Source organism: Rhinopithecus roxellana, chromosome 5 (genome assembly GCF_007565055.1).
Source record: "Rhinopithecus roxellana isolate Shanxi Qingling chromosome 5, ASM756505v1, whole genome shotgun sequence".
NCBI classification, from domain to species: domain Eukaryota; kingdom Metazoa; phylum Chordata; class Mammalia; order Primates; family Cercopithecidae; genus Rhinopithecus; species Rhinopithecus roxellana.
In genome coordinates, this window is record NC_044553.1 from 45732452 (window position 1) to 45760111 (window position 27660).

General features: G+C 46.2%; 1 protein-coding gene and 1 long non-coding RNA gene across 4 annotated transcripts in view; one reads left to right on the forward strand and one right to left on the reverse strand.

Moving 5' to 3' along the window:
* The window catches only part of LOC104670897, a 65739-nt gene extending 39347 nt beyond the window's left edge, over nt 1-26392 (reverse strand). The window contains exons 1-2 of the long non-coding RNA XR_749211.1: nt 26296-26392; nt 22402-22512 (exon numbers count right to left, since the gene is read on the reverse strand). This is a non-coding gene — a long non-coding RNA (uncharacterized LOC104670897). The remainder of the gene's footprint in view (nt 1-22401; nt 22513-26295) is intronic.
* Nucleotides 1-27660, forward strand: part of LIPC (lipase C, hepatic type) — a 160783-nt gene that overhangs the window by 63016 nt on the left and 70107 nt on the right. The window lies entirely within an intron of this gene.

Here is a 27660-nt window from a genome sequence, read left to right on the forward strand (position 1 = left end):
GCCATGACTCAAACCCAGGTGTGTCTGACTATGGCTGTTACTAAGAGGGGAAGGGAATCATCTGAACTTGGGCTTGACTCAGAAAGGGGCATGGTTTTGGTAACTTTGAAAACACTACCACCCTACCCTCTAACACTGACAGAGGTGAGCTGGACAGCTGGGGAGGGGCAGGACAGCAGCCAGAAGCAACAGCCTCTGCTGTCCCAGCAGCTGGGACCTCATGCCTCAACTAAGGATTGCCCAGCCCAGGTCCTGGCCCCCAGCACTGGGTATGGGCTCAGAGCAGTGAAGACTGCTGGGGAGCCTGTGGTTTCTGCATTTCCTGTGCTTATGCTGCCAGGGAGGGTTTTATGTGACCAGAGAGAAGCAGGGAAAATTGCTGAGAAGTCAGAGATCTGCCAGGGAATTGGTGATGAGCCCCAGGAAATGCTTTTTGTCTAAAAATATGCCATTTCTGAAAGGAAAACAGTCATTAGAGGGTGTGAGAAGCCCCCGTGGTGAGGAAAGCAAAACAGTAAGACTCACTGGGAGGCCAGTGGAACAACAGAGAAGCCCATTACCCACCCACTTCCTGTACGATTAACAAGACGTTTGGAGGATGAAAGGCAAGCAGACAAAATGACAACCCACAGACAGAACTCCAGGGGAAATGTCTGGGGACAGCATGGGAAGATGCAGCAGGGAGGTAGGAGGATAAGAAACTGCTCCAGTTAATATCTTTCTGCCATCAGCTGGTTCAGCTATAGATTTGGCTAAAATTACCTGTGTACTTACTATATGCCAGGCAGCTAGGGGGCTTTGCTTAAATCACTCTCCTGCATTCTTTACACAGCACTTGATGAAGGAGGAAAGTGAGTCTTGGAGGTTAAGTGACTTGTCCAAGGTTACACAGCTGGGAAGGGAGAAAGACGTGGTTCCATCCCAGGTTCCCTGATCCCAAATCTCCCACTCATTCCAGTGTACCAACCTGCCTCCAATAAGGTCAAGAGTCTTTTTGTGTGTGTGTGGAGACGGAGTCTTGCTCTGTCGCCCAGGCTGGAGTGCAGTGACGCTATCTTGGCTCACCGCAAACTACACCTCCCAGGTTCCAGCAATTCTCCTGCCTCAGCTTCCCGAGTAGCTGGAACTACAGGTCCTGACCACACAGGCTAATTTTTGTATTTTTAGTAGAGATGGGGTTTCAGCATGTTGGTCAGGCTGGTCTCAAACTCCCAACCTTAGGTGATCCACCCGCCTCAGCCTCCCAAAGTGCCGGGATTATAGGCGTGAGCCACCACGTCCGGCTTAAGATCAAGAGTCTTGACCACCCCCAACCTAGGTGTACTCAGTCCAGTTTTCCCGGCAGACTATTGCCATTTTGCATTCCTTATTTTATCTTGTGTTGAAGCAAACAGGGCTAAGGAAACTCCCTACCTTTTTTATTAATGACTCATTTTCAGCTAAAACACATTGCAGCCACATCAGATACATGTGCTCACCCAGCAAAGATGTACTGTGGGAAGGTAACATCTAAGTTACTTGATCCAAAGCCCTTCTACATCAATCATCAAGCAACCAAACCTACTTTGCTGAAATTTCCAGGGAACTGGGCCCTTGGGTGGTGGAAGAGGGAACAGTTTCTTCAGGGGCATCTCACCACTGCGAAGTGCATCCTCTCTGCTGGGGGCAGTAAAAAGGCTTTACATGGGCCAGCTGTGGCTCATGCCTGTAATCCCAACACTTTGGGAGGCCCAAGCAGGAGGATTCACTTGAGCCCAGAAGTTTGAGACCAGCCTGGGCAACATAAAGAGACCCCATCTCCACAAAAAATACAAAATTTAGCTGGGCTTGATGGCTACACACCTGTGGTCCCACTTACTAGGGAGGCTGAGGCAGGAGGACCAGAAGGTCAAGGCTGCAGTGACCCATGATTGCACCTCTGCACTCAAGCCTAGGCAACAGAGAGAGACCCTGTCTCAGAAAAAAAAAAGAGAGGCTTTTCATGAATTTCACATTCCACCCTCCACTGTCTTTGATATAGGTAATTTATCAGCATTTTGTAGAGGAGGAAACAAGGTCTCCCCTACGTTGAGCCCAAATCCAGTTTGACCTTGGCAACGCAGTGAGCGTCCCTGCGTGGAGGTGTGCAGGATCGCTGAGGGTGACAACCTTCGAGGTCCCTCCCTGGCCTCTCTGCCCAGGCTGAACATCCTCAGAGACCTCAGCTCTCCTCTCAGCACACAATTCTGCTCCACTCATGACCCTCCCAGCCGCCCCTGGCTTCTCAAAGCTACTCCTGCACAGAGGCAGGTACAACTAGCCAGTGAGCCTCCTGACCTGCCCCATCCCACTGAGGAACTCCTTCTAGGTCCCTGTGGATTCTGGGCCTCTGTCCAGTGGCGAAAGGAGAGGACACATCTCCAGCTACCATCCCTCCACCTATTTTCTACGGAAACCAGTGAGTTATCAAACGCCACCTCTGGTGGCCTCTTCTCAGCCCTCACTGTGAGAGGCCAAGTCAGAATTTCCCACAGGGGAAGTCACTGTGGGCTTCTCTCTCCTTCTCCTACCTCATGTGGTCAGGAAGTCCAGCCGGCCTTTTCTCCTGTGTGTCTCTCAAATGTGTCCCCTGGCTCCCCTCCATTGCCACTGCCCTCTTCAGTGTCTGGCCTGTGCTCCCACCATAGGCCTGAAGCTGGCTGCCCTCTCCCCTCCATCCTCCATACCACAATCCTGGTGATCCTTCTAAGAGGCAAAGGTAATCAAGCTTCTTCCCTGCTCAAGATCTGTGAAAATATTCCGAGGCCTCCAGAGAAAAGCTAGACAACCTGGCCACCCAGGCCCTTCACTATCTGCCTCTAGACCATCTCCAATGTCCTACAGTGTCCTGAATATGCCCTTTCCCTGCCTCTGCCCAACACACTCCCATTCTTTCAACACCCAACTCAACTATTACCTTCTCTCCATCAGATCTTCCCTGAACCACCCCCTCAAAACAAAGGCGATTGTCCCCTCTGGTTCCCCATGGCGACCCTTCTGCTCACCCCTGCTCAGGCACTCCTGGAGCACTGCATTGCAACCACTGGCTCACACATCTGTCTCCACCAGCAAACTACTAAACCATGAAGAAGTGGCTTGCTGAGCCAGGCCTTGTGCAATGAATGGATTTGCAACAAAGGGAGCCACTGAGAGATTACATGACCCAAGTCATGGCGATTAGTCCCCATGGAAGCAGCAGCTCAGGGCAGAGCCCAGACTTAGGCAGGCTTAACTGTGCAGGACATTCCATTAACAATAGGCACCGCTCTGAGCATTTCCTATGTGCCAGGAACTACGTGAAGATCTCTACCTGGATTCTGTCATTAAAAAGGATTGAGTTAATTAATGGAAAGTGAGTAGCGCAGTGCCTGACACAGTATAAGTACTGAACACACATTAGCAAGAAAAGTGACCCATCATTTATGGGACAGTTCTTACACCAGGCAACGTGCCTAGCACAGTCCACGCACTGTCTCACTCTTCACAACAGCCTTGGGGAGAGGGCAGTCCTTTTTGTCCCCATTTTACAGAAAAAGATACTGAGTCTTGGCTAAGCCAAGCGATCTGCTCAAAGTCTTCAGTTCGGAAGTAGTGGATTTGGTCCTCCATCCCCGATCCATCTGCTCTGGCACCCAGGTTCTTGGTCTCTGGTACAGCAGGGTGCCAAAGTCCAGTTGAGAAGAAAGCAGGCCAAGTTTTTCAGACACAGCCTGATGCAATATCCAGGGGAAACACATGGGACTAGCAGGCTTCCTTTTCTGTCCCATTTAGTCTAATATCACATTTAACATACCATCCTCCAAGGGACAGAATTCACAGGAAGCCATGCAGTCTGGTTCCTCCCGATTTCTCCTGTGTGCCATAGTTATGCCTTCCTTCTGGGAAGGTGTGAGTTGGAGTCAGTCCCCTCCTCATGCAGCTGGGGAAACTGAAGCTGAAAGCGGTTTAGTTACTCACATGGAGCTAAGACCATCACACCAAGCTCAGGCATGGGGTCAGTCCACTAGCAGTGTGGACCTCACCCTGCTGGCTGCGTTCCAAATGACAGTGGCATGGTTCCACAGAAAAAACATGAGGTATGCAGCTGGACCCCCAGAAGCCCTGACTCTGCCAGGTGCTAGCTCTGGGACATCCTGGGCAAGCCATTGGCCTCTGAGTCTGTTTCCCCGCCTGCGAAACAAGCCAGAGAGCTCATTCGTCACAGGGCTGTGGTCAGAATGTGCCCCTGTGCTCGATAAGCTGTCAAACATTCCTCAGTTGCTGCCCTTAGTAGCGAGCTCAGAGGAAAGCTAGTTTCACCTGTTTCTGTTGGACTGCACTGTACCCAGGGCACGCCCTGCCCTCTGACAACAATCAGGGTCATTCTAACTCAAATCAAACAACCTGGTCTCAGAACCGGTCTTGCACCACCATGGCATTAAGCTGCCTTCCCATTTCATCCATGTTTGCTTAGCTGGGTGGGATCTTTTCCCTACAAGCTTCTATAGGCGGTCACATTTTTCTTTTAAAGATATTTTCCCTTCGACTGTAGTCCACAGGCATTGGAGGATGAAGCTAGCAGGTTGTCTGTATATAGACTTTCTTCCAGGGAAGAAAGCGGCTTTGCTATCTCCTACCTTTTTAAACAAAATCTGCCTTGATTTTCTCTGCCAAGATATATCTTTGGATGGGGTAAAACGCTTCTGAGGGAAGCTACGTGAGCTGTGTTGTAGCTGAAGAGAGAATTGAAAGAGGAAGCCGAGCTGAGACCGGCAGTTCCGGGGCTGGAGCCCAGCTTTGCAGAATGCCTGCATAGCAGTTTGACCCCAACAGATCAGGCTCTTAGGGACAGAAATGAAAAACACTGAGAGATGGGAAGTGTGGGTGGAGCTTATGGACATTCTATGAGCCAAAGCAATTTTGGAGTCTAATCATTTATGGGAAAATATTTGCCATGTCATTTTAAAGGGTACAAAACAGAGGAAAATGAAAGGGTTAGAAAATAATTGGTAGCGCTTCTCCTTTTACCCTTGTAGAAGATAGCTCTCTGGTTTTCAGCTCCACTCATCTGTCCTCCATTGGAAGCTCCCACAGAGTCTTAGAGATGGATGATGTAAAAGTTAGAAAATGCCTGTGTTTCCTGCTTGCCTTAATTTAAGAAATTGCTTGACTGAAAAGTGACTGAATTTCATTTATAGGATAAAATACTTGATCTCCAGAGCAGCCAGGCCTCAATACACTGATTTTTACCATGTCACCTCCCCCTGCACCTGTGACAACTGGCCTGATTCTTGGGGAAAATTTGAGTCACATGGCAGTCTGCAGGTGCCCACAAGTCCCTCTGTGATGAGTACCTGTCTTCCCAGTGTCATCTCACCTCCCTCCTCTCCAGCCAGGGGGACTTGCACCCTATACCCATCCCATGCACACCTGTCCCAGGCTCTGGCTTTCAGCTCCTACCCCAACAAGGCCCCACCTCCCCCCATAGCTCAGGGTACCCAAGCTTGGCCCATCCTGAGGCCATCTCTGATAACCCTACCACCACCTATCTTGGTCCAAGCTGGAAGTGATGAGCGAACTCTCAGAATAAACAATAGCTCACATTTCCTGAGATAAGAGCCAGGCACTTTACAAACTCACTCTCGTGTGTGTGTGTGTGTGTGTGTGTGTGTGTGTGTGTGTGTGTGTGTGTGTTTTGAGACAGTCTCACTCCATCACCCAGGCTGGAATGCAGTGGCATGATCTCACCTCACTGCAACCTCCTCACCTGGGTTCAAGCTATTCTCCTGCCTCAGTCTCCCAAGTACCTGGGACTACAGGCACATACCACCACACCTGGCTAATTTTTTATTTTTAGTAGATATAGGGTTTCACCATGTTGGCCAGGCTGGTCTTGAACTCCTGACCTCAAGTGATCCACCCATCTTGGCCTCCCCAAAGTGCTGGGATTACAAGTGTGAGTCACTGCGCCCGGCCAGCTCACTCTCAGTCCTCCAACAACAATACAGATATTACTATGATTTATCCCCATTTCATAGAGGAGATAATTGGGACTTAGGGAGGTTATGCAAGTTGCCCAAGGTCATATAGTTGGTAAGTATCAGAGCCAAGAGTTGAACTCATACCACCTTTCCCAACAGCACCTTGAGCTACTAAAACTACTGTGCACTTGTTTTGTAACATTTACAGAACTATAGCTCAGTGGGCAAAGTCCATGCATGATTCTTCATAACTCCCACAACACTGAGCCACCAGGAATCAATGCATGAATAGATGAATGAATGAGAAAATACCCACAGACTAGAGAGTTAAGGCAACTTTTATAAACATTAAAAGGATGCCATGTCAACAAAAACGTACTAAGCACCAACCATGTGGCCCACATTCTGATGGACTCTAGGCCCCAGAGTTGAAGCCAGGGTCCACTGGACTTTCAGATGTTCAGTGAATTTCCACTTTCCAGCCTAGAACACAGTCTTCTATTGAGGACTGCTTTTCAATCTACTAGCTGCTTCTCTGTTCATTATTGCTTAGCAAACAGTGTGATTTATGCATGAGACACACACATTAAGATGCAATGTAGTTATTCCAACTGTCATAACTACTAAATTGAATTGAATGGCTATCTACTGATAGTTCAACCTCTGCAGGAAAGAGTAATCAGCCTGAAAATAATCAGTGCAATAGCACTGTAGTGATATTATCAAAAACTGTACAAACAATAGGAAAGGTAATGTTATGACTGTCATTTATTAATGCACAGAGTTCTGGTGTTGCTAAGATGAAGACCACTGAAACGTGAAGTTAATTTGTCCAAATAGAATTTCTAATCAATACCTTTGATTGTTCCTTTGTCTCTATGTTTTACTAAAGTCAGGCAATTAGCAGTGTTTACAACATTACAGGCAAATGAAATTGGGTCTCTGCCTGGTCCGCCTACAAAGGACTTCTATTGCAATAAAAACAATCAATGGATTCTTCATTTTCTGCTGGGTCCATCTGATTTCCTTAATAATGTCAATGCAGATTGTCATTTGTAGGAAAAAAAAAAATACTGGTTGCATGAGGCATGAAATTTCAGACCACAGAAATGTCATCTTTTCTTACAGAATTGTTTTGTTATAAGGGTATGTGGCTTGGACACTTAGAAGAGACCTTGGGTCTGGTGCCCAATTCATCTTTCATAGACCTATATTTTGTCTTCCAAACGTGCCTTGTACGTTTCTCCTTCTGTACCTTTGCTCTCCAGTTGTTGGAGAGGAAAAGGACAAAAATCAGAGTCAGAAAATCACCATTAACCCCCCAGCTTGACCACTCACTAGCTAGTCATGTAGCCTCCGTGGGGCTCCGTTTGCTTCTCTATAAAACAAGGCAGAAAACTATGGAAGTGCCTCCAATCTAAGTTTCCCAGGCTCCTAAGACAATGTGCCCATAGAAGGCACACAGTACACGTTGCTTGAGCAAATGAGTGAATTTCTTGCATGGTATCTGGCATGTGATCAGCACAACTAATGGTTCCTTAGAAATTAAGAGTCTGTTCCCCACCGGTGACGTTCATCTTCCTCTTGGCCTGGTAAAATCTTACCCATTGTTCAAAGCTAACATCAAATTCTGCTTTGTCTGAGAAACCTTCCCAATACCACATCAACTAGAAGTGATCTGTCTCCCTAAACTCCTAAGACATGTATTATCCATAAGCTTCATTCATTCATTCATTCATTCATTTTACTTATTTTTGAAACAGAGTCTCGCTTTGTCACCCAAGCTGGAGTGCAGTGGCGCAATCTCAGCTCACTGCAACCTCTGCTTCCTGGGTTCAAGCGATTCTCCTGCCTCAGCCTCTCAAGTAGCTGGGATTACATGTACCCGCCACCACACCTGGCTAATTTTTGTATTTTTAGTAGAGATGAGGTTTCACCATGTTGGCCATGTTGGTCCCAAATCCCCAACCTCAAGTGATCCGCCCCCACCTTGGCCTCCCCAAAGTGCTGGGATTACAGGTGTGAGCCACTGTGCCCAGCCCGTAAGTGTCATTTAGAACAAGCTTGTCCAGCGTTCAGCCCAGGACGGCCTTGGTCCAGGACAGTTTTGAATGCGGCCCAAAACAAATTCATAAACTTTCTTGAAACGTTACGAGATTTTTTTGTGATTTTCTTTTTGTAGCTCATCAGCTACCATTAGTGTTAGTGTATTTTATGTGTGGCCCAAGACAATTCTTCCAGTGTGGCCCAGAGAAGCCAAAAGATTGGACAGTCCCTATTTAGAACTTGAGGACTCATGGCCTTGTGCTGTTGGTTCTCTTCTCAAAGGATTTCTTAGCTGCCCAGTTATATCACAAGCTTCTGGGGGCCAGGTCCAGAGACTTTGGCTCCTGGTGATCTCCACAGCCCTCCACAGCCCTTAGTAAAGAGTATGACACACAATAGAGGTTCCATTAGCATCCACAGATTGACTGGGGAAATGTCCAATTCCCATGGAGATGGTCAGATACTCTGGAGAGGCCACAGTGATTACAGGCCCTACAGCCCTCCATGGGATACACCGGGCCTCTAAAGACTTTTCTTCTGTAGAAAGTTTGCTCCATTTTGCTAAATCTCTTCCCATTTGTAAGGAAACAGATATCCTCATGACTTGTGGTGGGAAGGAAACTGTACAACCTCTTCAGGGGACAGAGTGACAATGACTCTCAAAGTTTAAATAGCACATACGATTTTAAAAGATTTTAAAAAACACAAATGTCCTTTGACACAGTAATTGCACTTATAAATGTTTATCTCACAGACTGACCTACACATGTATGAGAAAAGTCATTGAGAAAACTCACTTTTGGGTTATCTGTAGTAGCAAAAGACTGGAAACATAAATGCCCATCAACAGGTAACTGGATAAATAAATTAGGCTATATCCATGCAGAAGAACACTATGCAGCCTTTTAAAAGAATGAAGTTGGCCGGGCACGATAACTCACGCCTGTAATCCCAGCACTTTGTGAGACTGAGGCAGGCAGATCACCTGAGGTCAGGAGTTCAAGACCAGCAAGGCCAACATGGCGAAACCCCGTCTCTTCTAAAAAATATAAAAATTAGCCAGGTGTGGTGGTGGGCAACAGTAACCCCAGCTACTCAGGAGGCTGAGGCAGGGAGAATTGCTTGAACCTGGGAGACAGGTTGCACTGAGCCAAGATCAGGCCACTGCACTCCAACCCGGCTGGCAGAGCGAGACTCCATCTCTAAATAGATAGAGTAAAGTAGAACTGTATGTACTCATGTAAAATATTCTCCAACATGTAAGTCAAAAGACAAGGTGCCAACCAGTATGCATGGCTTCATCCAGCTTATGTAAAAAGGGAGATGTACACATGTATGCTTTGATGTGCCTATAATGTCTCCAGAACAATAGCAACAGCTGACTTGGGGCAGCAGGGAAAGAGAGCCTGGGGTCAGAAGCAGGAGGAAACTAGTCACTATATTCTGTATTCTCATTCATATGGACTAAGTTTTTTAGCAAGTGCGTGCATTATCTTTCTTTTAAATTTTAACTTTATTTTTTATCAGCTGATGAAGTCACATGTACAAAATCATGAAACTTACAAAATGGTATATGGTAAAAAGTCTTCCCCCTAGCCCTGTCCCCAGTCACCCAGTTTCCAGCCTAGAGACACCTAATAGGAGCCCTTTCTTCTGCCGTTTTTAGAGACAGTCCATGCATTGCAGATATTTTCTTTTAAAATAATCACAATAAAGTGAACTGGAAGAAATGTTCCACTGACCTCACCACCCTCTCCAGCTCATGCTGTGTTCTCCAGAGCCAAGCTTTCAGGCAGGGTTGTCTACATGTATGGAGTGGTAAAAACAGTTCTTTGGGCTTTGGGGTCAGACAAACCTGAGTCTTCAATAATTGACCCAATCTCTCTAGGTCTTATGGCGTCACCCATAAAATGGACAATTCATACCTGGCTCTTAGGTTGTTATAAGGGTAAGAAACAGTCCATGAAAAGCACACGGGTCATTTAGCCACAGCCACTCTAAAGCTCTGGGCACCAGCGCCCTCCATGGCTGGGACCCCTCCTCACTGAGCAGTGTTCCTGGAGGCAGCCAGAGACCACAAGACCGCTGGATGTCCCCCTAATCCCCTGAGAAGTACATCCTGTATTTCTGAGGTAATGTTTTACAGTAAACTTCCACAGCAAGCAACAAAGCTTGAGGAGCTCATGATCAAGACCAGTCCTTCCTGGGTTTGGGGGCTTTTGAAAAGGCCCAGGGTTAGACATCAGGAAACCTGTATTTGAGGCCTGACTCTGCCATTAATTGAGCCTCCTGGAGTGATTCACTTCTCATCCCAAGCCTTGCACAGACTGGGTGGTGATTCCTGAGGCCCAGAACCTGGCCAGCCTCATAGCCTCAGTCAGGATGTGTTAGCAGAGCCCTTTGCTCAGCAAAAGCATAGCTGGGTGAGTCTCTAGACAGTGTGTTTTTCAGGCTAAAGTATCTCCCTACCATGGACATAAAATGACATGGGTACAGAACACACTAAATTCTTCAAGGTTACAGATTTAAATTCTTCAAGAAGGGAGTGACTACTTAAGTAAGTAATTGGCACACTGACTCTGCAATTTACAAAGTGATTCCTAAGATCCTGAGGGTAGAAAAAGATTTTGCTCCTGGCAGAGGTTTTGTGATGTGGGTGGGGTTGGAGGGGAGGCTGCTGTGAGGGTAGAAGGGGGTAACCTCTGTCCCTTCACCATGTTTCTCTTGCCATATCACCATCCAGCATTCACACTCCAAAATAAACCACAGATACAAAGTAGAAAGATACTTCTCCATGTATTTTTTAAGTAAATCTAGGAAGTTAAAGATCACAGCTGTCTCCAAGAATACCATGCTCATTGAGTAAAAATATCTCTTAGCAAGTTGTCCTAAATCAATTTTTTTTAATGAGAACTCTTTTTTCCTACTTAGTATTGATAATTTCACAGCTCTGTAAAAAGTGCTTCTGAAACAAGAAAACTGAGTATTTTCTAATTTATTCTCTGGGAGATTTGTCTGCTAATCAAATACCTTAATTCCCTCCATACTTAAAGGGGGCATTTTAAAGTGACTTTCCCAGTCGTTCCAAATTACTTCTTGAGGTTTATTATCTATTTTTAAATTTATGTCCAACATGGGCTCTCTTCTTGAGGACTGAACTGTTTCAGAAAATGATGGAAATCTGGGGTGAATCTACCAATACTGTTGAGTCTCTCCAAAAAGACAGTTCATTAAAACCTGAAAGGTTTGACCCTCTGGGTCTATCTTTTTGACCTAACGTCCTAACACAGGTGTGGACGGGGTCAAACATGCAGGCCTGTCTCTGATACTGGTTATAGCAAGGCTGTCCTTGGCATTTCGCATCTTCTGCATCATGCATTATTTTCACCTCATTATTCCATTCCTACTCCATTTGGTGACAATCCACTGTGTGGTAGGCAGCTTTCTGGGCACCACCATACAGAAAAATGCCTTAGCATTCGTCCCTGCCCTCAAAAGGGCCTTAGGATCAAGAAGTGGTGGACACAAGCACATCTGGCTAAATGCGACATGATGGAGGGTGCATCTGGGATGTGAGCAAAGTGCGTGGAGACAACTCCTTTTATTTATGTCAGAAATGCTTCCAAGGCATCTACCATGGGCCAGGCATCGTGCTAATAAGGGCTTTACCAATATTAATTCATTTAATCCTCACTGAAACCCACTGAGATGGATACTATTCTTATCCTTTTGTACTGGTGGGGAAACTAAGGCACAGAGCAGGGAAACAACTTGCTCAAGGTCACACAGCCAGTCAGCTCCAGGTAGGGCTCCTGGGGCATGGGCCCTGGAGCCCACACACTCTGACTCCAGGGCCCACGCTCCTACCACCAGGCCACACTGCTTCGCAACACACTTTCTCACCAAATTCAAAGACAGTAACTAAAACCACTTAGAAATAGAGTATGCCGACTGAGAATGCTCCAGAACACATTGAGGAAGTGACATTTACACTAAAACCTGAATGATAAACAGGAGTTAACTGGGCTAACAGGGGAGGAAGTGGGTTTATAGCCGTGGTTCTGGGTGGGGAAGGAGTGCGATACGTTCCAGGAACTCAGCAAGGCCACCAGAAGAGGAGGGTGGAAAAGAAGGAAGAAAACAGCTCAAGAAGAGGTTAAAACATGAGCAGCAACCATAGCATTCAACACCCTCGCTACAGGCCAAGGGTCATTCTGTGGTTGGGTTTCGCAAGAATGATAGGAATGTAACAGCTTCGGCAGGAGTAATAGCATCAGTTCTCATCGTCCACTGATCACTTGGGCTAATGTGTAGAATGCACTGGAAGAGGACGGTAGTGGGGGAGGGGGTATAAGCAGGGAAACCCTGGGGGAGGTAGCAGCCAGGAGAGTGTTGATACTCCCATGGATGGGCTGGAGGTGATTTAAAGTGTATTCAAGCGAGTTTTAGGAGACAGTATCAACAGGTCATGCTGCATGTTTGATTATGTTGGGTGACGAGAAGGAGTCAGTGGTGGCTCTGAAGATTCTACGTATTCACAGGGTCAGGAAGCACTTGTTTGTCACAGGTTTGTTGGGTGCCGGAGGGGAAGAAAGTCCTGTGCAACAGCCACACGCAATGTTCATCACTCCCCTCGCTCTCAGGATGCTTCTGGGCTCCAGACCCTCGCGTGTGCTGATCCTGGGCTAAGGGCCATTTCCTTCCTTCAGCTGAAGACCTTTCATACCATAAGATTCAGCTTGAAAGTCTCTCCCTCCATATACATCACACACTGACACTGGACCAGGCACTCATTCGGATCTCACAACATCTCTGCAAAGAAGATATTGCCATCCCTGTTTTACAGATTACTGAGAAACAGAGAAGTTCCAAAGCTGGCCTGTCATTTGTGGCATAAACGAGACAGCCCACTGACATCCCAGCGCTGCCTTCCCAGCCACACTGAGGTAGAGGTGGGCTTGGCCTTGGGGCCCCTTCTTCTCAAAGGCATTGAGGTTACTTTTCATGTAGATTAGAGTTGAGAACTTGAGGAACAATGAGAACTTCTGGAGCACATGCTGTGGGCTGTGTGAGGATGTCGGCAAGGGAACAGACTAAGATGGCTAGAACTACAGCAGGTGCGCACCACAGAACATGCCCCTCTTTCATCTCTAGAATTCATCTAGTAAAGCACCTCCCCAGCCTCAGGTATCCAGGGTGTCCCTGTTCTTCCTAGAAGTAGGTTCCAGTGAACAGACATCCCACAGCATAACTAAGAACAAGTTTCGTGCCTCTACCACGCTGGTGAGTCCATGCTGCTCCCCCTGTCCTGCCACTCCTTGACATGGACCCTCTATTCTAACCATGCCACTCTCTCGTGTCACTGTCCCTCTGCTGGTTCCTCCTTCCTCTGTCTTATCTGCCTGGAGAGTCCCGCTCCTTGGATGAGTCCCACCCAGAGCATCCCTCCCCCATCTCCTCAGGCTGGGTGTAGGGTGACCAGCTGTCCTAGTATGCCTGGGTCTAAGGGATCTTCTGGTTTGTGGGACTTTGGGTGCTCAATCAGGGCAATTCCACGCAAACCAGGATGGTTGGTCACCCAAGTTAGGCATGTGGATTGCCCCTGCTTACAGCAAGCCCAGCAAGTATCCAAGCTGTCTTGTACTCATTGGTTCTCTCTTCTGCCCCTTCCCCAAAAGTAGATATGACTCTTTGAGATGAAGCCTTGTGCCTTGTTCATCACTATATTCTCAACATCTAGGCCTGGTACAGACCAGGTGTGTGGTCAATGTTTGTGCAATGAATGTATGAGCCCAGACTCAGTGAGTGTGTTAGGAGATGGCTCCCACCACCCAGCATAAAGAGACGGAAGGCAACGCAGGCGGAGGACGTCCCACCAAAGCAGCACATGAGCAAGACACGGGGCCTGAGAACAACTGAAACCTGGCCCGCAGATGCCAAAGAACTGGTTTGCTTGTTAGTTTCATTTGCCAGTCAGAAGCTTGGGGGATAATTGAGTGGAATCCCTTCACAGATAGGTTTAACGTGAAATAATTCAACTATAGGTGCTTGGCAAACAATCAAATAGTGAACAGGCCCAAGAGAGAGGGAAATCTTTTAGATACCAGATGGCATCTAAATTCGACTATAAATTCGACTATAGGTGCTTGGCAAACAATCAAATAGTGAACAGGCCCAAGAGAGAGGGAAATCATTTAGATGCCAGATGGTTCCACTAGAACCATCCGTGGTGAGCACGGGCCCAGAGTGGGTGTGAGGTGGGACAACGGGGGCACACTTCCCTTCTGTGTGTATGCCTCACACTGTGCTAGGATGATTATGGTTCTGGCATACAAAGTCACTTATTTTTCACGCAACCTGGCCCCTAAACTTAAGGAAATCTTTATCTGGTAATCAACTGGGAAAAATATTGGTTGAACCCCATACTTTATAAGTGCTGATGAGATTTTCAAAGGTGGATCTTACATACTAACTTTAGAGTCCCCAGACAGTGAGTCCCAGCTGTGCTACTTAGTAACTAAATGATCTTAAGTAGGTCATGACTTAACCTTGTAGAGCTTCCATTCTCCTCATGGGCAAATGAGGGATAGTATCTGTCCCTCACAGGCTCACGGTAAGGATTAAATGAAGGGAATGCATGCATAACACTTAGCAGACTGCTTGGTACAAAGTAAGTACTCAATAAACCAAAGCTATTATTTTTAGTGGTGGTAATAGCACTGCTTTTATTTGGCATTTAAAGCTGTGTAGCTAAGCTGGGTATTCTACCAGGTTGCTGAAGCAAAAGGCAGCCCCTTAATAAACAGCTTCCAGACAGCTTATCATTTAAAACTGACTGCATTTTTACTTCTCAGTCATTGGACATATTATTTCCTACCTGATGGTCTGGCTCTGGCCCAAGCTGACTAATTATTGCCAATTCCAGAGCACATACCATCATCCAGAAACAGCTTTCTCTAGAGTGGGGACTGAAATTAACAGGCAATTAGCAAGTTTAACAGGATTTCCTTTCCCCAACCCCACCCCTGGCACCTCTAACAAATTAAAGCTCATCACAACAGTTACTTTAAGGAAATTCAGTGGAGGTACTTGTGGGGCATGAGGTCTTGTGTTGGCCATGAATAGATCATGAAATCCTGTTGCCAAGGAGTATGGTGGGAGCGTGGCAGGGAGGCTCAAGTCAGGAAAGCTACCTCAGCCACTAAGTAGCCATACGGCCTGGGGCAAGTCACTATTGAACTCTGAGCTTCAGTTTCTTCATCAATAAGTAAGGGAAGTGGCCAGGTGCAGTAGCTCACACCTGTAATCCCAGAACTTTGGGAGGCCAAGGTGAGTGGATCACTTGAGGTCAGGAGGTCAAGACCAGTCTGGCCAACATAGCAAAACCCCATTTCTACTAAATCTACAAAAATTAGCCTGGCATGGTGGCAAACACTTGTAATCCCAGCTACTCAGGAGGCTGAGGCCTGAGGATGGCTTGAATCTAAGAGGCAGAGGTTGCAGTGAGCCAAGATCACACCTCTGCTTCTGAGCCTGGACATTAGAGACTCCATCTCAATAAATAAAGTTAGGAAGTTAAGCTGCTCAATTCCTGAAACTCCTTCCAACCCAGAACTCTGGTGTCCACAAAGGGGCTGGCCACTGAACTACAGGAAGGTACATGCCTCAGTTTCCTTATCTATACCCTTCATCCGACAGCTATGTATTAATCCCTGTTAGGCACTAGGCACTGTGCTAGGTGTTTGGAAGAGTCATTCTGAGGCCTATCCTATCTCAGCAACCTGTAGGAAGGCCCTCACCTCCAGAGTTAGCCTCCTTGGGAGGAAAATATTTAGTCCCACATTCATTTCTTTCCTACCTGTACCTGGAATCATGGGGGGCAGCCTCTCTGAACTGCTCCATTTTCTGAAAAGTGTCAGAAGTGGAACCCAGGCATGGGGCCTTCAGCACAAAGGGCCCAAGTCTTGAAAGGGAGAAGTTTAGGAATGAAGAAATCCCGGCCTCACTCTCCAGTCTTATGGTGAAAAGAATTGTATGGATGACCATGTTTCTTCTCCTTGGTATTTCCCTTTGGCTTGACCAAAAGACCACTCCCATAAAGGCCATACCCTAATGTTTTCTGACAATCTAGGGATGAATTCCCTATTAGATCTCAGGATGGGAGAAAAACAGGATTTGAGAGTTCTGGTTTAATCACTAAATGAACTTAATCTTGACTTCTAGTTTTGTCATCTGCAAAAGGCAGATGGTCTTGATGGCTACTTGAAAAAGCTGTTTGTGGGCCAAATGAGAATGTGCATCTGAAAGTGCATTGTAAACTGCAAAAATAATTGTGGTTCTCTCTGGGCCTTCTTCACAACAATACTGTGCTGACATTACAAATAAGCTGAACAGATGGTTGCCTCCATGGTAGTATTTGAATAGCACCAGAAAGTTTCACCTCTCCAAAGTATCATTCCCCTGGCCTGAAATTCAACCATTAGTGATTCATTTTGTGGGGGGGCTTACAAGCTTCCCAGGGTTCAGGAGCACTCTATTAAATAGCTGTTTCAGCTGTTGTAATTACCCAACAGGTTCTTCCTACTCACTGCATAGACAAAACCAGTTCACCAAGACCATGCTATTGCAGTAAAGTGAGAGTTTAATTAACACAAGGCCAGCTATGTACAAGACAGAGTTATTACCCCAGTCAGTCTCCCTGAAGGCTCAGAAGTTAGGGTTTTTCAAGGATAGCTTGATGTGCAGGGGATTAGGGAATGGGTGCTGCTGATTGCTTGGGGATGAAATCATAGGGGTGTGGAAAATGGTCCTCGTGCACTCAGTCTGCCTCTGGGTGGGGGCCCCAAGACTGGCTGAGTCATGAGTCTCAAGTCTTGAGTCATGAGTCTCTAGTCCGGATGGAGTCAGTCTAAAAAATGTCTCCAAAGACCCTTCTTAGGCTCTACGATACTGATGTTATCTATACGAGCAATCGAGGAAGTCACATATCTTGTGACCTCTGGCCACATGACCCCGAGCAGTAAGGGATGACAGAAAATTTGCCTGTATCTTAGCAGAATTCATGCCCTTTCATAATCCTAACCTTCTGGCCTTTCATTGGTTTTGCAAACGTGGTTTAGTTTGGGGAGTGGCTATTATCCTTGCTGTAAGGTTAAGCTACAAACTGAATTTCTTCCAAAGTTAGCTTGGCCTATGCCTAGCAATTACCAAGGACAACTTGGAGGTTAAAAGCAAGATAGAGTCAACTATGTCAGATTTCTCTAACTGTCATAATTTCACAAAGGCAGTTTCACTGTGACCTGCTAATATTGTGAAGAAAAATAGCACTCATTGGGCCTTAGGCATATTCTAGGTTCTTTGCAATAGTTAATTCTTTTTTAATCTCAAACCAGTTTGAGACAGGATTTACTATTCAGTACATTTTTAAAACTGAGTCTCAAGAAGTTTAGGAAACTGCCTAAAAGGTCATATGAGTGATGGAGTTAGGACTTAAACATGGGTGGGGTCAGGAAGGTGGCAGGCACAGGGTATCAGGCCAGGGGAGATGCCCTAGAGCCAGCGACACTCAGCCTACTTAACTTTCTTTTAGCCTGGCACCTAAATGACGTGGTCACCTCCATAAGGACAGCCAGATCTTCTGCCAGGAAAGAAAGAATGTTGATGCCATTCATTTTCTGAAAGAGCGTATCTCCACTGGCTAATCTGAACATATTTCTTACAGGGCTTTTGAATGCCCCTTTGTAGCTGAGTGGGTGAAATGGCATCACGAACATTTGGCCCCGCTGCTCCACTGAGAGCCGGCGCCATTTACTGGATAATTATCCTGTTGTCTTCTCACCTCGGGAGAGAATACAAGGCGCCCTCCTTCAAAATCTGGCCTGTCACGCCAGCAACACTTTTATTTTTAGAAGCTGTTTTCCCCTCATAGTTTCACAACCTCTAATCTGCCACTCTCCCGTGAATATAAATTAAAACACAACAATGAAATATGGAGAAATGTTTTCTCCCATCATCTCCAGCTCTCTGAACCCAGGGCTGGGAGTGGGTGGAGCCCCTGATTTGTCTCCCAGGGGACAGGGAAAGGGAGGCAGCAAGAAGTGCTACCTGGTCGCTTTCGGCTCTGATGAACCGCTGCCAACCAGTTGTTAGGGAGGAGGGCGGCACTTGCAAAAATTTCAGGTCTCTGAGAGCCCAGAGCCTCAGAAGTGTGGAGGATTCTAATTACACCCAGGTGGAAGCCTGTCCACAGCTCACCTCCTAAGGAAAGAGCGAGCCCAGTAAATAGCCAGGAAGGAATGGAGTTCACAGGGGATTAGATTTCTAGATTATAGCCTCAGAGTCATTCTCAAATTTATCTCCTAAAATCTGGAGGTCAAGGAACAAAAGCACCCTTGAAGAACAGGTAAAGGGAGCCTGGTCTGAATTCTTAGCTCCTGACAGCCAGGCCACAAGAGGACAGACATCCCATGCACACATGCCCGTCCCATCGCCAAAGAAAGCTCCAGAGCTAGACACTTAGACTGGCCTTTCATGAGATAACAGCACCTACCAAACACAAGAGGGAAATAGTCTTAGCTCAGCCAGGCAGTGCCATAGAGTGGTCGGACCCTGGGAATTTCAACCAGACAGCGGCAGGCTTTAATCCTCACTCTACTCTCCCCAAATGTGTCATCAAGGCAAGTCACTCAGCTTCTCTGAGCCTCAGTTTCCTGGCCTGTAGAGTGGGAATAATTATACTACTATCTTGGTTGTCAGGTTTAAAAGATCAAATGAACGTCAATCGCTTGGCAGACTACTTAAAACAATAAGAGGTACTAAAGTTAGTTTAAAGGATCCCTCTCTACCTCTCCTTCCCCACCTCAGTCTCCTACCCCGGAGACCAAATTCCTGATGGATTCCTAAATGATATCTCTGCCAACTACTGGTGCCTGGTGCTGGGCAAGGCAGTTTTGTAACCAGCTGTCAGGCAGCAACAACTTCACAATCCTGCTTTTATTCAGTGTGTGGTAAAATTTGTAGGACAAGAGCCAGAGTCATAGGGCTTTAGTGGGAACCTGCCATTGCCTGACCAGAGGTACACAGCACTGTCCCTTCCCTCACCTCCGGCCTGACCTAAGAGGGCTGGGGCACCACAGGACTGTTGACCCCACTGAGAGCTCAGGGTGCCAGAAACACCGCCTGCCACATGACTCCTATCGGTCCTTCCGGGGATGTCAACAGGCCTGGAGGCTGGAGGTCTCTCTGCCCACACTTTCACACATGACCCCTGGAGCAGGGGGTCCCTGCTCTGTAGCTGCATTTCTGACACAGTCAGGATACCTTGACATGGTCCCAACAAGCAACAGAGCTCCCATTGTACAGCCTTCCCCAGGCCAAGAGGCACTGTCCCTGCCAAGCACAGAGATGCCACCCAGATTCTGGCAGCAGGGGAGGCTCCCCAACCATTCTACCCAGAAGAACAAGTACCCTCCCCTGATGGCCTGCGGCCCACCCTGCCCTCAGTTCCTGCCAGATCCTCAAGTTGGCCTGCTTTGGCATTTGTGAAGGGCAGGTAGGAAAGGTCAGGCAAGCAGAAGAAACCTAAACCATGCTCTATGGAAGCTTCCTAGGTATTATTACATAGCTGTGATATATTAATATTACTGCAATTAATTGATATTATTGTAATGTAACTACAATATATAGCCATAATATAAACATATTAAAAAGATGTAATAGCTAATCTTCATTCTATGTGTTAAGTCTATACCAAGCATTATCCCACTCTAAACCCCCCACAAATGCATTAGGTATGAACTATCATTGAATTTCATTTTACAGACAAGGACAATTCAAAGAGGCTAAGTTACTTGCTCAAGGCCACACAGTCCACAAGAGCCCAAGTTCCCATTTAGGCCTGTTCTCTTAGCCATTGTGCCACCCAGCTCTGCAAATGTGGCCACCCAAACCCACAAGCCAATCAAGCCAGTGGAAGAGTTTTAAAACTAAATCTAGAGCTCTGCCCCACAGTTCTCCACCTGGGTGCCTGGAATTCCTCTGTGTTTTTTGTTTTAAAGCTTTACCCCCTCCTTAAACACAAATATTCCTGGGACAGGATGGAAATCCATAAACAGGTGCCCGAGTAAGACATCACTCACAAAGCCTTTTCCTCCAGACAGCTGGCCAAGAGCAGGAGAGGGGACCCTGGGCAAATCTGCAGGATCACATCAAAGTTTATTTTCCCCCGCATCCCCCTGTTTTCTACATGTTATTCCATTCCTGATGGATTCCTAAATGTTATCTCTGCTAAATCCTGGTGCCACGGCTCTTCCATTCTCCCAGTGATCCAGAACTTTCTTGCTGTCATGAAGAAAACTGACTTAATAAGTAAACTCATACTTAGGAAGCTTCCCATCTGCCCTGGCCCCCCATATCTCACGTCATCATCAGACCAAAAGAACCCGTACCCTCATCAGTGATGACTCAGCAAAATCGACTTCACATGATTAGGAGGCTCACATGACTAGCAAGCAAGGAGGTTCTCTCTGCTGGCTACCTCCTCTCCCCAGCACTCCACCACAGCCTGCCTACTGTCTGCTCATTTGGACTAGCAGCTGGTGCTGTGGAATCTTTAACTCCACTGAAATTATGTCACAAAATTGGGGCATCATAGGGAACCTAGGAAAACAGACAAGCAATAAAGACTCCATATGCGCCTGGCCCATACCCGAGTTTGGCTCAGTATGCACACATTAGATCCTGCCACTCACAATTTTAAAAATATATCTTTTATTTATTTTGTGTATACAAAGACACACACAGAGGAAATAAAAATATATATTCATTTTGCATACAAAATAAAATTTATACAAAATTTTATATATATTTGTATGTGTGAAATATTTTATATATATTTATATATTTAAAATATAAGTATATATTAGAGTCATACACTTATGACATAAGTATATACAAAATAAAATTTATACAAAATTTTGTGTATATTTGTATATGTGAAATTTTTATATATTAATATATTTATATATTTAAATATGTAAGTGTATATACATATAGTTAGAGTCATATACTTATGACAAGTATATATATAGAGAGAGAGCATCAGGGTCGTCAGGCTTTAGTGGGAAACTGCCATTGCCTGACCAGAGGTACACAGCACTGTCCCTTCCCTCATCCCTGGCCTGACCTAAAAGGGCTGTCATGAATTTTTATATATATATAAATATATAAAAATATTTTATTAATATATATTTAAATATATAAATATATAAGTATATTATAATATATTATAACATAATATATATAATATATACTTGTATTTGTATATAAATATATATTATATATAATTATAAAATATACTTGTAATAAATATCTAAGTATTTTTATTTATTTATATGACTCACTATAAGAGAAATTGAAACCTCCTTAAGCATGGACATCTCCCGGGTGTGTATTCATGAGATGCACAGGAAGATGGCAATGGGTAACTGAAAGGAATGAATTGCTTGTGGGGGAACTTCATTCACTAGAACAACCCAGGTAGGAGGACAGGTTATAAGACATGTGAGTAGGGGTTCTGGAGGAGGTCACCTTGCCTCCTAGTACACAGGTAAGACTGCACCGAGGCTGGAGAATAATGCTCATGAGGAGATTGGCAGGCCCCAGATCCTCTCAGCTGCTGGAGCAGAGACCTCAGTTCCTTGCCATGGTGGTCTCTCCATAAAACTGCTCACAACATGGCAGTTGGCTTCTCCCACAGCAAGAGAGAGAGAGAATCCCCAGAGAGAGAGAGAGAGGCTCCACAATGGAAGGCCTAGTCTTTCACAATCCAATCCCAGCAGTGACATACCCATCACTTCTGCTATGTTATTGGTCACACAGACCAGCCCTGGTGCAATGTGGGAGAGGACCACACAAGGTACAAGTCCTAGGAGGCGGGGGCCCTTGGGCCATTTGAAGGGTCGTTACTCCAGCAGGTACAAAGCGTGGTGAGCCCACATTTGGAGGTGCCCAGATTGCAGCCATAGATCCTTGGGCAGGTCATCTCATCTAACCTCACTTACGCTGTTTACACTTACAGAAAATGAGAGTAATAGACTCGTCAGGGCTTGGCGATGCCTATGAAAGTGTATTGAACAAAGGAAAGTGTGCTGCAGATATAAGGCAACATGGTTTTGAGTGTAATTACTCGTACCAGTAGCACACAGTTGTGAGGACTCCGATTCTGTTGAGCTAACAGGCCTGGCCCACCTTTATCAATCAGTGCCATGTATATTTCACATTGCCAACACCCAGTGTCAGATAATGAAGTGTTGTAAACACAGCTTGGGTGGGATCTCTTTAATGACCTGGTAAAGCTGATTTATAATTAGCTTTTTACCTGAATGCACATAAGCAATCTGGAGTTCTTGCTCGTTCTTGCTTGGAAATGATCTGCTTCTTCATCTGAATGTCCTCCCTTCATCTGATTTCCCTAGCAACCCTGGTTTTTCTGTTTTGATTGACAATACAAAATTAAATGTTGGCCCAGTCCTTCTCTGGGATATCACAGGTTCCAAAACACTCAGCCCTCATGTCATTGACCCCAATCTCAACCTTCCAACTGGTCCTTCCCTCCCCTGCCTCCTTACCCTGCCCTAAGGGCTCTCAAGACAGACCTGTTTAACTCTAGGCATTTAGAACACAGAGGACTTTCTCACCAGGGAATACCTCTTTCTAAAATCCCCACAGTGCTGGTCAGGCAACAAGAGCACTGGACTAGGAATCAAGACCTGGGGTGCTGACCCTGACTCTCATCCTTAACTGCAGTGTGGCCAGGGTAGGTCACTTCACTGCTCTAAGCGATTTAGTTCTGGTTATGAAAGACTGGATGATTCTCCCCGTTATTTACTGAGCACCTCTGGACCTTGTATTACGGCCTCCTCCCTTGCCTGCCCTGCAGCTCCCCACCAAAAACAAAGCCTATACAACCTTTGCAGATACTCCTCATAGATCTGTTTCTCTACCTGTGGGCTTTTTCCTTCTGAGCACTGGCAAGACTTAACCATATGTTCCAGGCATTGGGTGTGAAACCAACACGGCTTTGTGCTGCAAATTTAGCCTCATCTTCCCAACCACCATAGCTAACCCTTGTCAAGTACTTGCTCTGTGCGCCAGGTACTGTTCTACCTCGTTAAAACTTCACAGCAGCCCTGAAGTGGCTATTATTATCATCTCCATTTTACAGATGAGGAAACTGAGGCTCAGATAGGGTAAGTGACTTATTCAAAGTCAGCCAGCTCACATGAGGCAGAGCCAGGATTCATGCCTAGGCAGTCCGGAACTCAAGCAGGCTGACTTGGGACTGGATTTTCCCCCATGAAGAATGTAAATTTCTTAATCACAGGCCCTATTTATTTTACACACAGTCAGCATCTACAAGTATTTGTTAACTGATTACAGGTTTCTGTCCTAGGCATGTTAAGATAGGGTCAAGCATAAACTCTGTCCCTACCTTTCCAGAACATATGATCTGATATATTATAGCAGACAAATGCAAAATTTCCAAGACTCACAGGATTTAGAAGGGATTTTTCTCAACTCTTGTTTTCCAAATAAGAAAAGGGAAGCTTGAGGAGATTAAGTTGCTTCTGACCACACAGTTCCCTACTGCAGAACCAGGACAGAAATCCAGGCCTTCCCGTCCCTATCAGGAGTTGGATCTAGGACAGTGGTTCTCAGTGGTTCTCAACTGGGATGATTTTGCTACCTCACCCCCTGGGACATTTGGCTATATCTGGGGGCATCTTTGCTTGGCACAGCTGGAGAAAAGGATGTTACAGGCATCTACCGAGAGAAGCCAGGGGTGCTGTTAAACATCCTACAATGCACCAGACAGCCTTCACAGCACAATTGTGTGTCCCAGAATTCAATAGTTCTGAAGTTGAGAGATCCATTCTGTGGGATTTACCGGTTCCTCTAAGGCTCTTTGTTTCTGTATCTTTAAAAGTACAGTTGGACACCTTGTCTTATTCATCCTTGGCTCCAGTGCTCAGCGAAGTGCCTGGCATGTAATAAAAGCTCATTGAACAAGGGAGGGAAGGAGAGAGGGAGAAAATGAAGAGAAAGAATGACAGAAAAAGATGTCAGGCTTTCCTGGCAGGCGAAGAAAGACCAACACTATAAATCAAGACCTCTGTTCATAAAACAGAAGACGTCCGACTGTTTGAAATCAATTCCTGTATATCACTCCAGAGAGAAGACTAACTCTGAACACCTTAATTATGCTTTAGAACAATTTAGGCAAATACTCACAAAATGAATTAAACAGAGAACCCAAGCCCTGCTACAGAAGTTTCTTCCCCTTCTTAAATTTTTTTTTTTTTTTTTTTTTTTTTTAAAGATGGAGTCTCGCTCCGTCACCCAGGCTGGAGAGCAGTGGCTCAATCTCTCTAGGGATTACAGGCGTGTGCCACCGCACCTGGCTAATTTTTGTATTTTTAGTAGAGACAGGGTTTCACTATGTTGGCCAGGCTGGTCCCCAACCCCTGACCTCAACTGATCCACCTGCCTTATCCTCCCAAAGTGCTGGGATTACAGGCATGAGCCACCGCGCCTGGCCCTCTTAAAGTAAATCTTGATTGATGGACATGATGTAATCAGTGAGGTACAAATGCACTGTCTTTTACAAAAGTAACTGGTTCCCTGGAGGTGTCCACTGGGAAAACTGCAGTTGTTAGAGCTGCCACTGAGGAAGACATAATAGACAGCTCTCATTCCAAGGCAGCTGAGCCACGGAGGAAGGCTGGCCTGAGTGGTCAGTATGCACTAAATCCAAATCTCTAAATGCAGTTCATGCTTCACCCCCAGCCGAATGACAAATGGCTCCCCCGTCAGAGCAAGCTGGCAGGTGATGCACCACCCCTCCCCTCCCCTGCCACCCATGGTGGGACAATCTGTCAGCAGTCACTAATTCTCAGGAATGGATGGGGAAGCGGGGGAAGTCAGGCTGTGTTTATTGGGCAAGCAGAAGGGGTTTGTGAGCCCAAAGACCTTCTTGGGAAATGCAGCTCCTGCCCTTCGCAGCAAATAATGCTCAATGACCAGTCAGGGAGAACTTGTCTTGCTCTCATCAAGCCATGGGGAGCATCTAGAAAATGCCTTGAAACTGTCAGATGGAAACATCCTCTCATCTTCCTCCCTCCTGTAAGTAATATGCTCCGCAGTTCTCCCAAACCCTTCCTGTCTCCACTGGTACACCTCTCCAAAGCCCTCAGGATGCCTCCCATGGTAAGCCTTTCCCAGGCTCCAGGTCGGCACAATGCCCTCCCCACTCTATTCCCCAACTGCACACCTGTCTCCATCGCAGACACCTTCACATGCCTGGCTGGCAGGAGCTCAGACCTGCCCACCTGCCTGTCTTTGTTCTGTGACCACCTTCAGGGTCCTCCATTGGGCTCAGCAGTGAGCTGACTTGCCGTGGAGCCAATGGCACTTAGGTGCCGTGGAGCCAATGGCACTTGCACAAGCCCCTTTCAACCTCCCCCCCGCAACACACACCTAATTATGTTTTCATGATTTTTTTTTTTCATAAAGAGGACCTCCAAATTATATCTAAGATTAAGGCTCTGTAGAACCTGGCTCTTTCCTGCCAAAATATGATCTTTATAGAGCCCAACATGCCTCGCACATACTAGGTGTTTAGTAAGAGCTGAAGGATCAAAAAGAATGGATCCTGACCATGATTACAATTAGGAATGAGTGATTAACAAGAAAGGGAAGATCTGTGTTTCTCTCAAGCAGGCTTTAATAATTCTTCTTCTACCATCAAACTGAAAAGAGCCAATAGCCTCCCCTATCTCAAATCCAGGATCCTCTGGAGGGCTTGTTAAGTCACAGCCAGCCGGACTCCACCTCCCAAGGATATAGTTCAGTAGGTCTAGAGCAGGACTCACAATCTGCATTTCTAACAAATTCCCAGTGATGTTGCCGCTGCTGGTCAAGGCCCTCACTCTGAGAATCACTTTGAGCCCATGAGTTATCAATGGGGGCCATATTGCCCCCGAGGGTGAAATTGGATCTTGGGGTGGGCGATGAAAAAACAGTATTTTTATTATAAAGCAGATTTACACACACACACACACACACACACATATATATATACATACACAGAGTACACAAACAGGTGTGCAGTATATCCCTGGTGTTAAAACGTCATGGGTAGACAATTAGGGGGAAAAACGTCTAGAAAGACTGTTTAGGGGGCAATCATGATAAAATATTGAGAAACACTGACCTGGTCCAAGTGCCTACTTGGTGCTCAGTCCGCAGCAGCTGAGCCAGAATCCCTCCCCTGCAGTGACCTGGAGCCCACACCATCTGATATTGTGGAAGCAGCATTAGATTTGGAGTCACAAAACTCAGGTTCAAATCCTTGCTCTGCAGTAACTTCAGGCCTCCCACCCACACCCACCTGAGCTTCTAGTACTGAAATAAAGAAAGTTACGACAACCAAAACTGCCAGCGAGAGAATGCTGTGTGTGCTTGGAAGAGATACATTAAGGGGTGGTTTATACAAATAGGAGTGAGCAAGACTCCACAGGGCATGGTTGAGTAGCAAAAGCAGCACATTAAACCATCTCCCAAGGAGGCTGGGTCTGTCAATGGCCTTGCTTTGCTGAACGTGGAAATGCACGTGTCAGGCAGAGCAGGATTACTCTGCACAAGAGCGGCCAGGCTGGGGTGGGAAGGATGGAGAGACAGTGCCGCCAGTGACAGGCTGGGGCAGGGCAAGAATACCAGGCAACGTGCACATTGATCCTGATTTGGGCAAGTGTTCTCAGCGGCAGCTCTATAAACTCTTTCACCACCCCTAAGAATTCTGTACTTTGTCACCTGCCTCCAAACAATGCCTCTGGGGACAGCACATTCTTTGGGGGTAGAGCCGAGAGAGGCTAAGTCTACTTTAACTTTATGCTGGCTCGAAAACAGACTCACACATAGTAGGGACCGCCAGACTCCTGGGTTACACGTCTTGTCTCTGTTAACTATGTCTCTGTTAACTATGTGTCCAATCTCCCAGGCCCTAAATGAGAATTCTTTAGGAATGAGTGTGTAACAGGAAAGGGAAGATCTGTTTCCCTGAAGCAGACTTTAGTAATTCTTCTACCATCAACCTGAAAAGAACCAATCTCTATCTCTAATCCAGAATCCCATTTCTTCCTCAGAAACTCTATGTCCAGTGAGCCACTGAACCCTATAGGTTGATCCCAGTGGATCAGCTCTTCTGCTCCAGTTTCTCTGAGCACCTAGGAACTGGTCCCTGTGTCTCTCCTGGGGGGGATCCATTTCTTATCCAGGCCCCCAGCTCTGCCTGTCCAGCTCAGGAGCCACCCCAAATGCTAAATCTGTCTTCTTGCTAAACAAGTTGGATTGTCGTAACTGTATAGCCCTGGTCTAAGTGCGTTTGGATAACAGAAGTGGTCTAGGTCAACTGTGTCCTGGGGGGGAGGTTAAGTGATAAATAGGATGTGGTCACAGTGTCCTAGGCAGCAGCCCCTCGCGATGCCAGTGGACATCAGGATCACAAATCAGGGAGGTCTAATTTGGTACAAGACATCAGCTAGGGAGGTCTGATTTGGTATAAGAGATCCAGAACTTG